Source organism: Eleutherodactylus coqui, chromosome 10 (genome assembly GCF_035609145.1).
Source record: "Eleutherodactylus coqui strain aEleCoq1 chromosome 10, aEleCoq1.hap1, whole genome shotgun sequence".
Lineage (NCBI taxonomy): Eukaryota > Metazoa > Chordata > Amphibia > Anura > Eleutherodactylidae > Eleutherodactylus > Eleutherodactylus coqui.
This window is the reverse complement of record NC_089846.1, coordinates 55,788,204-55,802,195: the sequence shown is the minus strand read 5'-3', so window position 1 is coordinate 55,802,195 and position 13,992 is coordinate 55,788,204.

Sequence of the window (13,992 nt, the reverse complement as noted above, 5' to 3'; positions counted from 1 at the left end):
TTCTGTTGATGTAGTTGAACAAGGGCTCATTTTTTGCGGGATGTCCTGTAGTTTCCGATAGTACCAATTTGGAATACATACGACTTTTTAATCGGTTTTTATTGCGTTTTTTCTGGGAGACAGGGTAACTGAAAAAGTGTATTTCTGGCATTCTTTATTTTTTTTTCGGACAACGTTCACGAAAAATAATGCACGACTTTGATAGATCGAACTTTTACGGACGTGGCGATACCATATTTTATGATTTAGATTAAAATCGATATGGCTAAAGGGGGGTGATTCAAACTTTTATAACTTTTTTACAATTAATAAAACTTTATTGATTTTTTTTAAATTTACTTTAAGGTCCTCCTGGGGGACTACAACATGCAATGCTTTGATCGCTCCTGCAGTATGACGTAATGCTATAGCATTACGTCATACTGCCATTTGACAGGCAGTCTGTCAAGCCACCCCACAGGGATGGCCTGAAAGGCAGTCTACTAAGGCAGCCCTGGGGCCTTTTAGAAGGCCCCCAGCTGCCATGACATCTGCACGGCTCCCCCGATCTCACCGCAGGGGGGCCGTGCGGGACCCCCAAACATTGTTCGGGGGATTTAAATGCCGCTATCAGGGTTAATAGCCGTGATCGGCCGTTCGTGGCTATTAAACAGCTGACGCCCGCGCTGTATGCAGAGAAGCCGCGGAGCGACCTCTCTGCATACATACCCCGATGCTCCTGGATGTAAATGTACGTCCTGAAGCGGGAAGGGGTTAAATAGTGGGACACTAGTACAGTAGTTGTCCATGTATACATTGTACCCCTTGTGCAAACATGGCACCATTAGCTACCAAACAATTTTTACATTGGCAGCAATACTATTTTTGCATTCTGGGGGATTAAGGTGGTGGTCCCTGCCTTCATATATAAAAAAAATAATCGCAAGTATAGCTTGTTGTGCTCTCGCACACCTCATGTAACTTGACGCCATACCCGGCGCATTTTGATAGGATGAACTGCTGGAAGGAATGCCAGCACTTCTCTGGGGTGTATAAATTTCAAAAGGATTCTTTTAGTGGGGATATTTGGGGACTCAATCATAGGCAAGGTCATTTGTTGGGGGTTTGAGAATCATCACTAAAATGGAAGAACCGCATTAGAGTTTCAAAACAGTTTGGGGTATAACAGCCACCTATACACGGGTTGCGTGCGCAGCACTGGTAGACCAATATAAGCGGATAGAGGAATTTTTTTTATTCAACCCATTAACAAATTGATTCACAATTTTTTTTGATCATTTCTGGGACACTTGTGGAGGTCCATAGTCTGGAAGAGGCAGAGGTGGGATTAATAATAAATTGTCCAGCATAGATGTTGGTCTGATGGACAATGAATTCCATGACTTTATCACTGTTAAAATTCAACCACTGGATTGATACATATGATGGGGCATTGCCCAAAATTGACTAGATATTGGAATGAGGTACATGCTCAAATATCCAGGGTTTATCAAGTAACTTTAGACTTTACCACAATTGTACTAATTGTTAGATGTGTGGTTGACTTGCCGGTGGAGGAACTGGAGTGAATTGCATTAGTTTGGCTCCTCCGTGTAGCCCGAAAACTGATAGTTCAACATTGATTAGATGAGAAGCCTTCTACACTTAGGTAGTTTAAAGAGAAGGTTAATCAGCTGGGAAAAGGAGATATACCTTAACCACAAAATGCCAATAAATATGATGGGTTGTGGCAGAAATGGCTGAGCGCCCTAGGTGTGACTCCCCTACACTAGCTTACCCATAATATGCACTTAGAACTAAACAGTAATGATTATGTCTTGGGAGTGTCTTGCACATTCTTGACTTATGATGTAAACCTTATGTTGCTGTACTGCCATTCACATGTGATAAAATCTGGGCTATCTCCTTTCTTCTTTGTTTTCAAGAATTTCTCTTATACTGTAACACAGTCATAACATTACTGATTGTAGAGCACCATTGCTTAAAGAGGTTTAGTCATTAAAGAAAATCAGTACTTACTAGAGATGAGCGAGCATACTCGTCCGAGCTTGATGCTCGTTCGAGTATTAGGGTGTTCGAGATGCTCGTTACTAGAGGCGAGTACCACGCGATGTTCGGGTTACTTTCACTTTCATCTCTGAGACGTTAGCGCGCTTTTCTGGCCAATAGAAAGACATGGAAGGCATTACAACTTCCCCCTGCGACGTTCAAGCCCTATACCACCCCCCTGCAGTGAGTGGCTGGCGAGATCAGGTGTCACCCGAGTATATAAATTGGCCCCTCCCGCGGCTCGCCACAGATGCGTTCTAACAGAGATCAGGGACAGTGCTGCTGATGCTTTAGCTGCTATAGGGAGAGCGTTAGGTGTTATTTTAGGCTTGAAGAACCCCAACGGTCCTTCTTAGGGCCACATCTGACCGTGTGCAGTACTGTTGAGGCTGCTTTTAGCAGTGTTGCACAATTTATTTATTTTTTGTATATCGGGCGTGCAGACTATTGCGTCCGCAGTCTGCAGTCATTTTACTCAGTATAGGGGCAGTACTGGTGAGGCAGGGAAAGAGGGAAAGGTGAAAGAGATATACTGTCTATATAGGCAGTGGGCTTTTTCAAAAAAATTGGGGAAAAATACTATATTTGGGCTGCCTGTGACCGTCTTCAGTGTACTGCGTGTCTGCTGGGGGTAGTAGTCCTAATTAATACGCAGCTAAGCGTTACAGCAGGCTTGCGCAAAATTGTTTCCTGGCTCTGCTGTGCCTGGTACATCACCGCTGTCATAGCGCCAGAGGGAAACAGTATACATAATATACGCTGCATACAGCATCTGTCTGCTGTTTCAGCTCACCATTTAAAAAAAGGGAAGCCAAATACTTAAGGCGTACCACTGCCCTTTGGCGACTTGACTGCTTCTGCGCTGTGAATTCTACTAGCTGAGTTATACGCACCTACGTCTCACTACAGGCGTGCGCAAAATTGTTTCCTGGCTCTGCTGTGCGTTCCGTAAGCGGCACATTTAATTACAGCATTCTGTTTCTGCTCTACTCGTAATACACCATGCTGAGGGGTAGGGGTAAGGCCTAGAGGACGTGGACGCGGGCGAGGACGCGGAGGCCCAAGTCAGGGTGTGGGCACAGGCCGAGCTCCTGATCCAGGTGTATCACAGCCGACTGCTGCGAGATTAGGAGAGAGGCACGTTTCAGGGGTCCCCAGATTCATCTCACAATTAATGGGTCCACGCGGTAGACCTTTATTAGAAAATGAGCAGTGTGAGCAGGTCCTGTCGTGGATGGCAGAAAGTGCATCCAGCAATCTATCGACCACCCAGACCTCTATGCCGTCCACTGCTGCAACTCTGAATCCTCTGGCTGCTGCTCCTCCTTCCTCCCAGCCTCCTCACTCCATTACAATGACACATTCTGAGGAGCAGGCAGACTCCCAGGAACTGTTCTCGGGCCCCTGCCCAGAATGGGCAGCAATGGTTCCTCTCCCACCGGAGGAGTTTGTCGTGACCGATGCCCAACTGTCTCAAGAGCTTTCAGTGGGTGAGGAGGACGATGACGATGAGACACAGTTGTCTATCACTCAGGTAGTAGTAATTGCAGTAAGTCCGAGGGAGGAGCGCACAGAGGATTCGGAGGAAGAGCAGCTGGACGATGAGGTGACTGACCCCACCTGGTTTGCTAAGCCTACTGAGGACAGGTCTTCAGAGGGGGAGGCAAGTGCAGCAGCAGGGCAGGTTGGAAGAGGCAGTGCAGTGGCCAGGGGTAGAGGCAAGGCCAGACCGAATAATCCACCAACTGTTTCCCAAAGCGCCCCCTCACGCCATGCCACCCTGCAGAGGACGAGGTGCTCAAAGGTCTGGCAGTTTTTCACTGAGAGTGCAGACGACCGACGAACTGTGGTGTGCAAGGTTTGTCGCGCCAAGATCATCCGGGGAGCCACCACCACCAGCATGCGCAGGCATATGATGGCCAAGCACCCCACAAGGTGGGACGAAGGCCGTTCACCGCCTCCGGTTTGCACCACTGCCTCTCCCCCTGTGCCCCAACCTGCCACTGAAATCCAACCCCCCCTCTCAGGACACAGGCACGACCGTCTCCCGGCCTGCACCCACACCCTCACCTCCGCTGTCCTCGGCCCCATCCAGCAATGTCTCTCAGCGCAGAGTCCAGCCGTCGCTAGAGCAACTGTTTGAGCGGAAGCGCAAGTACGCCGCCGCGCACCCGCACGCCCAGGCGTTAAACGTGCACATAGCCAAATTGATCAGCCTGGAGATGCTGCCGTATAGGCTTGTGGAAACGGAGGCTTTCAAAAACATGATGGCGGCGGCGGCCCCGCGCTACTCGGTTCCCAGTCGCCACTACTTTTCCCGATGTGCCGTCCCAGCCCTGCACGGCCACGTCTCCCGCAACATTGTACGCGCCCTCACCAACGCGGTTACTGCCAAGGTCCACTTAACAACGGACACGTGGACAAGCACAGGCGGGCAGGGCCACTATATCTCCCTGACGGCACATTGGGTGAATTTAGTGGAGGCTGGGACCGAGTCAGAGCCTGGGACCGCTCACGTCCTACCCACCCCCAGAATTGCGGGCCCCAGCTCGGTGCTGGTATCTGCGGCGGTGTATGCTTCCTCCACTAAACCACCCTCCTCCTCCTACGCAACCTCTGTCTCGCAATCAAGATGTGTCAGCAGCAGCACGTCGCCACCAGTCGGTGTCACGCGGGGTGGCAGCACAGCGGTGGGCAAGCACCAGCAGGCTGTGCTGAAGCTACTCAGCTTAGGAGAGAAGAGGCACACGGCCCACGAACTGCTGCAGGGTCTGACAGAGCAGACCGACCGCTGGCTTGCGCCGCTCAGCCTCCAACCGGGCATGGTCGTGTGTGACAACGGCCGTAACCTGGTGGCGGCTCTGCAGCTCGGCAGCCTCACGCACGTGCCATGCCTGGCCCACGTCTTTAATTTGGTGGTTCAGCGCTTTCTGAAAAGCTACCCACGCTTGTCAGACCTGCTCGGAAAGGTGCGCCGGCTCTGCGCACATTTCCGCAAGTCCAAGACGGACGCTGCCACCCTGCGGACCCTGCAACATCGGTTTAATCTGCCAGTGCACCGACTGCTGTGCGACGTGCCCACACGGTGGAACTCTACGCTCCACATGTTGGCCAGGCTCTATGAGCAGCGTAGAGCTATAGTGGAATAGCAACTCCAACATGGGCGGCGTAGTGGGAGTCAACCTCCTCAATTCTTTACAGAAGAGTGGGCCTGGTTAGCAGACATCTGCCAGGTCTTTGGAAACTTTGAGGAGTCTACCCAGATGGTGAGCGGCGATGCTGCAATCATTAGCGTCACCATTCCTCTGCTATGCCTCTTGAGAAGTTCCCTGCAAAGCATAAAGGCAGACGCTTTGCGCTCGGAAACAGAGCCGTGGGAAGACAGTATGTCGCTGGATAGTCAGAGCACCCTCATGTCTATATCTCAGCGCATTGAGGAGGAGGGGGAGGAGCATGAGGAGGAGGGGGAAGAGACAGCTTGGCCCACTGCTGAGGGTACCCATGCTGCTTGCCTGTCATCCTTTCAGCGTGTATGGCCTGAGGAGGAGGAGGATCCTGAAAGTGATCTTCCTAGTGAGGACAGCCATGTGTTGCGTACAGGTCCCCTGGCACACATGGCGGACTTCATGTTAGGATGCCTTTCTCGTGACCCTCGCGTTACACGCATTCTGGCCACTACGGATTACTGGGTGTACACACTGCTCGACCCACGGTATAAGGAGAACCTTTCCACTCTCATACCCGAAGAGGAAAGGGGTTCGAGAGTGATGCTATACCACAGGACCCTGGCGGACAAACTGATGGTAAAATTCCCATCCGACAGCGCTAGTGGCAGAAGGCGCAGTTCCGAGGGCCAGGTAGCAGGGGAGGCGCGGAGATCAGGCAGCATGTACAGCGCAGGCAGGGGGACACTGTCCAAGGCCTTTGACAGCTTTATGGCCCCCCAGCAAGACTGTGTCACCGCTCCCCAGTCAAGGCTGAGTCGGCGGGAGCACTGTAAAAGGATGGTGAGGGAGTACGTAGCCGATCGCACGACCGTCCTCTGTGACGCCTCTGCCCCCTACAACTACTGGGTGTCGAAGCTGGACACGTGGCCTGAACTCGCGCTGTATGCCCTGGAGGTGCTTGCTTGTCCTGCGGCTAGCGTCTTGTCAGAGAGGGTGTTTAGTGCGGCTGGGGGAATCATCACGGATAAGCGTACCCGCCTGACAACCGACAGTGCCAACAGGCTTACACTAATAAAGATGAACAAAGCCTGGATTTCCCCTGACTTCTCTTCTCCACCAGCGGACAGCAGCGGTACCTAAACAATACGTAGGCTGCACCCGCGGATGGAAGCATCGTTCTCTATCACCATAAAAAACGGGGACCTTTGAGCTTCATCAATCTGTGTATTATAGTCATCCTCCTCCTCCTGCTCCTCCTCCTGAAACCTCACGTAATCACGCCGAACGGGCAATTTTTCTTAGGCCCACAAGGCTCAGTCATGTTACTTTAGTAAACAATGTTTATAAGTTTCAATTCTCATTAAAGCATTGAAACTTTCACCTCAACCAATTTTTATTTTAACTGGGCTGCCTACAGGCCTAGTTACAAATTAAGCCACATTAACCAAAGCGATTAATGGGTTTCACCTGCCCTCTTGGTTGGGCATGGGCAATTTTTCTGAGGTACATTAGTACTGTTGGTACACCAATTTTTTTGGGCCCTCGCCTACAGTGTAATCCTAGTAATTTTTATGGGCTTCGCCTGCACTCATGGTACAGCAAGGTGTGTGGGGTTGGCCTACACTTTTGCTACATAAACATAAATGTAACTGGGGCCTTGTCTATACTGCAACTACTGAAATGTGAAAGAGACGGTTATCTCCCTAAACTGCTGCAATGGGAATGTTACTGGGGCCTGTCTTGACTGCTACTACTACTGAAATGGAACTAATACTGTGCTCCCCCCATACTGCTGCTTCGGAATTGTTACTGGGGCCTGTCTGGACTGCTACTACTACTGAAATGGAACTAATACTGTGCTCCCCCTATAATGCTGCTAGTGATATGTTACTGGGGCCTGTCCCTAATGCTACTGCTGAAATGTTACTAATTCTGGGCTCTACCTATACCGCTGCTAATGCTATGTCACTGGGGTGTGGAAACGGAGGCTTCCCAAAGACGCGAGGCCATTTTCCACCAATGCGGTTACTGTTAAGGTGCATAATAACCACGGACACGTGGAGAGGACACGTAGTGCCTCAAAAACATCCCCCTCCTCCTCCAACAATGAAAACATTCTTGGCAAATACCTTTGCATTGGTCCGTCTGGTGGCAGTCCAAGAATTTCACCTTTACCGACACAGCAAGAGAGCCCCCCCCACCATCCCCCCGCCACGGTCCACTTAATCCTGGCCACATTCCGAAAACCAACTAAATAAAACCGCGCTACTAGGTCCGCAGTCGCCACCACATTCCCACCAACGCTGTTACTGTTAAGGTACATATTACCAGTCTGACTGGAGCATGCACTGTGGGCCGAAGCACACCTATATTGTATGTGACGTTAGCTCTGCTGAGCAGGGCACTGCAATGGGATACATTTATGTACTGCCGATGGGTTCCAGGGAGCCACCCATGCTGTGGGTCCACAGGGACTTCACATTAGGGATTTGTACCTGCCAGTGTCTATGTATTAAAAACCCCGGTCAGACTGGGGCATGCAGTGTGGGCCGAAGACCACCTGCATTTAATCGGACGTTACCTCAGCTGTGATGGGCAATGCAATGGGATATATTTATGTACCGCCGGTGGCTTCCTGGGACCCACCCATGCTGTCGGTCCACACGGAGTTGTAACTGCATGTGTCCACTTCTAAAGAACCCCAGTCTGACTGGGGCATGCAGTGTGGGCCAAAGCCCACCTATATTGTATGTGACGTTAGCTCTGCTGAGCAGGGCACTGCAATGGGATACATTTATGTACTGCCGATGGGTTCCAGGGAGCCACCCATGCTGTGGGTCCACAGGGACTTCACATTAGGGATTTGTACCTGCCAGTGTCTATGTATTAAAAACCCCGGTCAGACTGGGGCATGCAGTGTGGGCCGAAGACCACCTGCATTTAATCGGACGTTACCTCAGCTGTGATGGGCAATGCAATGGGATATATTTATGTACCGCCGGTGGCTTCCTGGGACCCACCCATGCTGTCGGTCCACACGGAGTTGTAACTGCATGTGTCCACTTCTAAAGAACCCCAGTCTGACTGGGGCATGCAGTGTGGGCCAAAGCCCACCTGCATTAAACCTGACGTTACCTCAGCTGTGATGGGCACTGCAATGGGATTTATTTATGTACCGCCGGTGGGTTCCAGGGAGCCACCCATGCTGTGGGTCCACAGGGACTTCACAAAAGGGAGTTGTACCTGCCTGTGTCTACTTATAAATCCCCAGTGTGACTGGAGCATGCAGTGTGGGCCGAAGCCCACCTGCATTTAATCTGACGTTAGCTCTGCTGTCCAGGGCACTGCAATTGGATACATTTATGTACAGCCGGTGGGTTCCAGGGAGCCACCCATGCTGTGGGTGCACACGGAATTCCCATTGCGGAGTTGTACCTGCCTGTGACTATTTATAAACAACCCCTGTCTGACTGGGGCATGCAGACACCTTGACAGAATGAATAGTGTGTGGCACATGGGTTCCCCATTGCTATGCCCACGTGTGCAGCTCCTGATGGAGGTGGCACAGGATTGGATTTCTCATTGCTTCTGTATAGCATTGTGGGCTATCGCCCCGCCCCTTTTAAAGAGGGTCACTGCCTGGCCGTGCCAACCCTCTGCAGTGTGTGCCTGCGGTTCCTCCTCATGGCAGACGCACTTATAAATAGACATGAGGGTGGTGTGGCTATGAGGCCAGCGTGTGGCATGAGTGCAGCTGAAGGCTGCGCAGGGACACTTTGGTGTGCGCAGTGGACACTGGGTCGTGCGGATGGGTTGGGCAGCATGTTACCCAGGAGAAGTGGCAGCGGAGTGTCATGCAGGCAGTGATTGTGCTTTGTTGGAGGTAGTGTGGTGCTTAGCTAAGGTATGCCTTGCTAATGAGGGTTTTTCAGAAGTAAAAATTGTTGAGAGGGGGGGGTGGCCCACTCTTGCCGCTATTGTGGCTTAATAGTGGGACCTGGGAACTTGAGATGCAGCCCAACATGTAGCCCCTCGCCTGCCCTATCCGTTTCTGTGTCGTTCCCATCACTTTCTTGAATTGCCCAGATGTTCACAAATGAAAACCTTAGCGAGCATCGGCGATATACAAAAACGCTCGGGTCGCCTATTGACTTCAATGGGGTTCATTACTCGAAACGAACCCTCGAGCATCGCGAAAAGTTCATCTCGAGTAACGAGCACCCGAGCATTTTGGTGCTCGCCCATCTCTAGTACTTACCTATTCCTCCCCAGGCAGTCTACTTAGCACACCTTCTTCTCCCCGATCTTCTCCTGGCTCCTCCAGTCCCCAGGTCACCTCACCTCCAGCTGGCCGGATCCTATTCTTCCTGTTATGCAGTGGCTTTCTTCTTACAGGTCAGTGTAGGCTCCTCACTAGTGATGTAGCGTTCACTGCCTAGCAGAGAGCGCCAAATGCTATGCATGGCTATTGCTGAGACTACGCATGTGTGCTGTCTCGCAGCGTTAGTATAGGAACACTCGCAGTGAGACAGCGTGCATGCGCAGTCTCATCATTAGCCAGACATAGCATACAGCACTCCCTGCTAGGCAGTGAATGCTACGCCTGCAGGAAGGAGAATTCGGCAATGCATGTAACGTCACTGGAAGAAAAGGATTCAGCCGGCTGGAGGTGAGGTGACCCGGGGGACTGCAGGAGCCAGGAGAAGATCAGCGAGATGATGCGATAAGTAGACTGCCTGGGGAGGAGTTGGTAAGTATAATTTTTCTATTTTAATGAGAGAACTCCTTTAATGCTTTTTTATGGTGGGACTGTTGAAACTTCTCCATCAGTGAACTATGACTTCTTCCGAGGTGGTGGACTTTATGGTGGGGGGTGATGATGGGAGAGATGTGTGAGGGAATGTTTGTATGGTTTGTGGTTTAATTGTTAAAAAAATCAATAAAGAATATTGCAATTTTTTAAAAAATCCTGCCATCATAAACTTCAGTGGAATCAGAGGAAGCTGATTATGTGTGGTGAGCAGGATTGACCATTCATGGGGGAGAATACTACACTATCTGAGATGTAGTCAAGGGGATTATTTGAAATGTACCATAGTAGAACCACAGACAGGAAGTCTATAAACATTTGTAAACAAACTGTTAGGTTGTGCTGCTGGGACATGTTGTTCTACGTGATTCCAGGGGCACACCTTCACAGGTGTGGAATAATTGTGCTGGCTGGGTGTGGATTTCTCCAGCCAATCCCCACTGGTCTGCTGCATATATATACTAGTCCCTCTGGAAAAGGAAGCTATTATCTCTTCACTCTAGGGTTTTGGGTTTCATGCATGTCTGTTATGTATTTGTGTGGACAGTGTCATGTCCTATGTCTGTGCAGGTGGCTGGACATGAGGTGCACTCAGCAGACATAATATAATGACCAGGCTTACTTTTTGCACCAGATGCCTTTGTGTTCGGTACCTGTGTTTTTTCCCTCTGCTACCTGACACGTATGTATCCTGTACTAGGCCCATATAGATAAGTCCTGTGCGACGTTGTGTCAGCAGGGAGGGTTGCCATCTTTTCCCCTCTGGGCTTCTGAACTTTTCTTTACAGTCTACTGTGACTGAGGCCGGTTGTGTAAGGCACAGTGGTTTTGCTACGAGGTGCACAATTGGTGTTTATGGTGTACATGCATTAGTATCAGGCCCACAGGATAAGTTCTGTGATGTCTGTTGGAGGAGGGGCTGATTTATTTATTTTTTTGCACGAAGGGTCCAGAGGCCCCTTTTTTAAAGGGGAGGTACTGTTAGATTGTGCTGCTGGGATCTGTTATTGTACAGGTTTCCAAGAGCACACCTTTACAGTTGTGAGATAATTGAGCTGGCTAGATGTGGAGTTTCTCCAGCCAGCCAATCTCCACTGGTCTGCTGCACATATATACCAGCATCTCTTGGTAGAGGATGATGGTCATTTTACTCATTCTATGTTATTCCCACTCAGAGCTGGGTGTTATGCATGTTAGTTTAAAGTGATTCTCTCACCTTCCCTGAGGACAGTCTGTACACCTTTACTCCCCATCTGCATCTTATGCAAACACCTCTCCCTTCCCCTTTGACAGGTGTGGCCTCCAGACGTCTGATGTCACAAATGGTCAGATGGATGATTCTTGACATGGTTCCCTTTATGTCAGCACCGTGGCTGACTCTCTTTCCCCTTGTTGTGAGGACATTTGGACTAGCAATTGTTAGCTATTTGTATGGATGAGACTTCTGAGTGGATTTCCCAACACCCCGGGATTTTGCTTTCATGCATGATGTGTGGTGTGTGTCTGTGCAGATGGCTGGACATGTGTGTGAACAGTGATGTGTTCTGTTAGGTCTGTGCTGGTGGCCAGACATGTTTTATGAACAGCTCTGTTCTGTGTTGCATGCAATCCCTGGTGTGTTGGCGTGAACTGTGTCCTGTCCTGCTTTGGATCGTTTAACATCTCTGGGCTAATTAGTTTCTTAGGTTCCAGCGTGGCGCCATCCCTATCGGGACAATCACCCCATTTGCAGACAGGTTTCTTGGGGTTAGTTGTTGCATTAGAGTAGGGACCTGCGAGACACCGAGGACCCTTGGAGTGGGTACACGGGCTTAAGTATCTTGGCCAAAATATAAACTAATACCTTATGCATTCTTTAGTTATTCCATCTGGCTAAGGGTGCATGTATTCTGATGAGTGTTTTGGGTGTTTGTCAGTCGTTGGTTTATGTCGCTCCATGAGTCCTGTTCCAAGTTCGCAGTTCACTGTCCTTGGGCGTTCCGTGTGTGCGTTTGTGTAGTATCCCAGGTTACACAGCCAGCGCATCCTTGTTTGGACGCAATATCATCCTTGCATCTGTGATGCGCCCCGTGGATCCCTCAAAATGAAAATCAAAAGCACAGGTAATGGTTGGATATACTATAGCACCATGTAGTGATTTATTTATTTTGACTTTGGTCTCGGAAAGCCCCTTCAACTCTTCATTAAATTTTGTCAGTGTAATGCAGGAAGACACATAGAGATGCTTTAAAAAGATTAAAATAGACAAAGCACCAGGACCCAATGGCAAACACCCCAAGGTTCTCAGAACAAATAGAGGGCTTGGAGAACAATGGTAATTGAATTACCATGATTAAACATTAGACAATGGTACGTGCTTAAGAAAAATTAGATGAAGTTGATGTTTGCACGCTCATAAATTCCTGGTTCATATTTGAGAATATTCGTAGTTATTAGTTGAAGCCTTAAAAAAATAATTTTTTACTGACACAAGATAACCAGCTGGTTTCTTCAGATCTCGGGTACATTATAGGAGAGCCGTCTCCACATCCTAGTCTAAAAGGAGATAGGTTTCCCTAGATCAAATTTTTCAAGCATCAACATCGGCATCTTCCAATATGTTCAAAAAGCATTATAGACTGGATACATCAGCTGGGTCAGAGGTGTCTTTTGGTAGAAAAGTTCTAGAGGTTGTAATTTGTCTTGATGCACTCCAACTCCTTATCTGCATCTGCACTCTTTGCCCTTCTTGTTTTATGGACTTTGGGCTAATAGTGTTACAGACTGCTCTCATTTTCCCCCTCTCACACTTCTCCCTATACATCTCTATCACACTCTTGCTATCCCTTCCTATGCACCCCTCTCTTACAGACCACTCTTCATGTCCCACACTCTTTGATACAGATTACTCCTCATGACCCATGTCACAGACTGCTTCCCAGGACCCCTTTCTCTTACAGATTGCCCCTTAGAACACCCTTCTCAGTCTCATACTAGAGAAAAACCAAAAGATATTTAGACCCCAGCCCAGAACATTCACGGATGTGCACTACTCAGTCTAAGTTACCCTCCTAAGGCATTGGGCACTGCTGCACTGTATCCGTGTCAGACTCTATTCAGATCTCATTCTTTACTCCATCCAAGGGTCCCATCAGGTTGTCTGTTTATTTGCACTTTGTGGAGTTGCAAATAACTTTCAGTAGGACTGGCACCCAATTGCATGAAAAGATTGTAGGCTCTTAGGAAGGTCACTATCTTCTGTATATTTTTTTTCTAGGTAAAGCCCCATTTACACGCAATGATTATCGCTCAACATTCGCTGAAATGAGGGCTCTTGAGCTATAATCGCTGTGTGTAAAAGCTTCCATCTTTCACTCTTTGGCTGAATGATGACTTTTAGGTAAGCATAAAATGCATTGTTTATCTGGAGAGAAGACAACACAGACTGCAAGCTGTGTTCTGCACTAAGCAGCTGATTACATTGTATTCAGCTGACAGCCCTGTGCGAGAACAATGGAGCTGTATGCAGAGAACAGACCACCTGCTGTTCTCTGCAAGCAGCTCCCGGAGGCTCATTTACGCGCTAATGAAGCTGATAAAGTGCTAATGGGCATTAGTGTCCATCAGTACTTTATGCAAAATGATCGCTGAACCTGTCAATCTTTCAATCTTTTGAAATATTGTCTTTGCGTGTAAATGAGCCTTCAGGTTGTCTGTTGTACTTGCTCATAAGACAATTGCATGTGTAGGTTTATACTCTATATAACAATGCCCCTTTAGGGTGGCTTCACACGAGTGTGTTTTTGTGCATACATAGGTGCGAACCTACGTACATGCAAAAACATGCGTGTATGAAGGTCCATGTATTGCCTTTAATGGAGCCGCGGCTGCTGCCGGCTGCTCCATAGAAGGCAATTGTGCATTACAGAAGGGGAAATAAAAAATTATAAACAATCACAGAAAATGGCCGTTACTTACTGAGTGAGG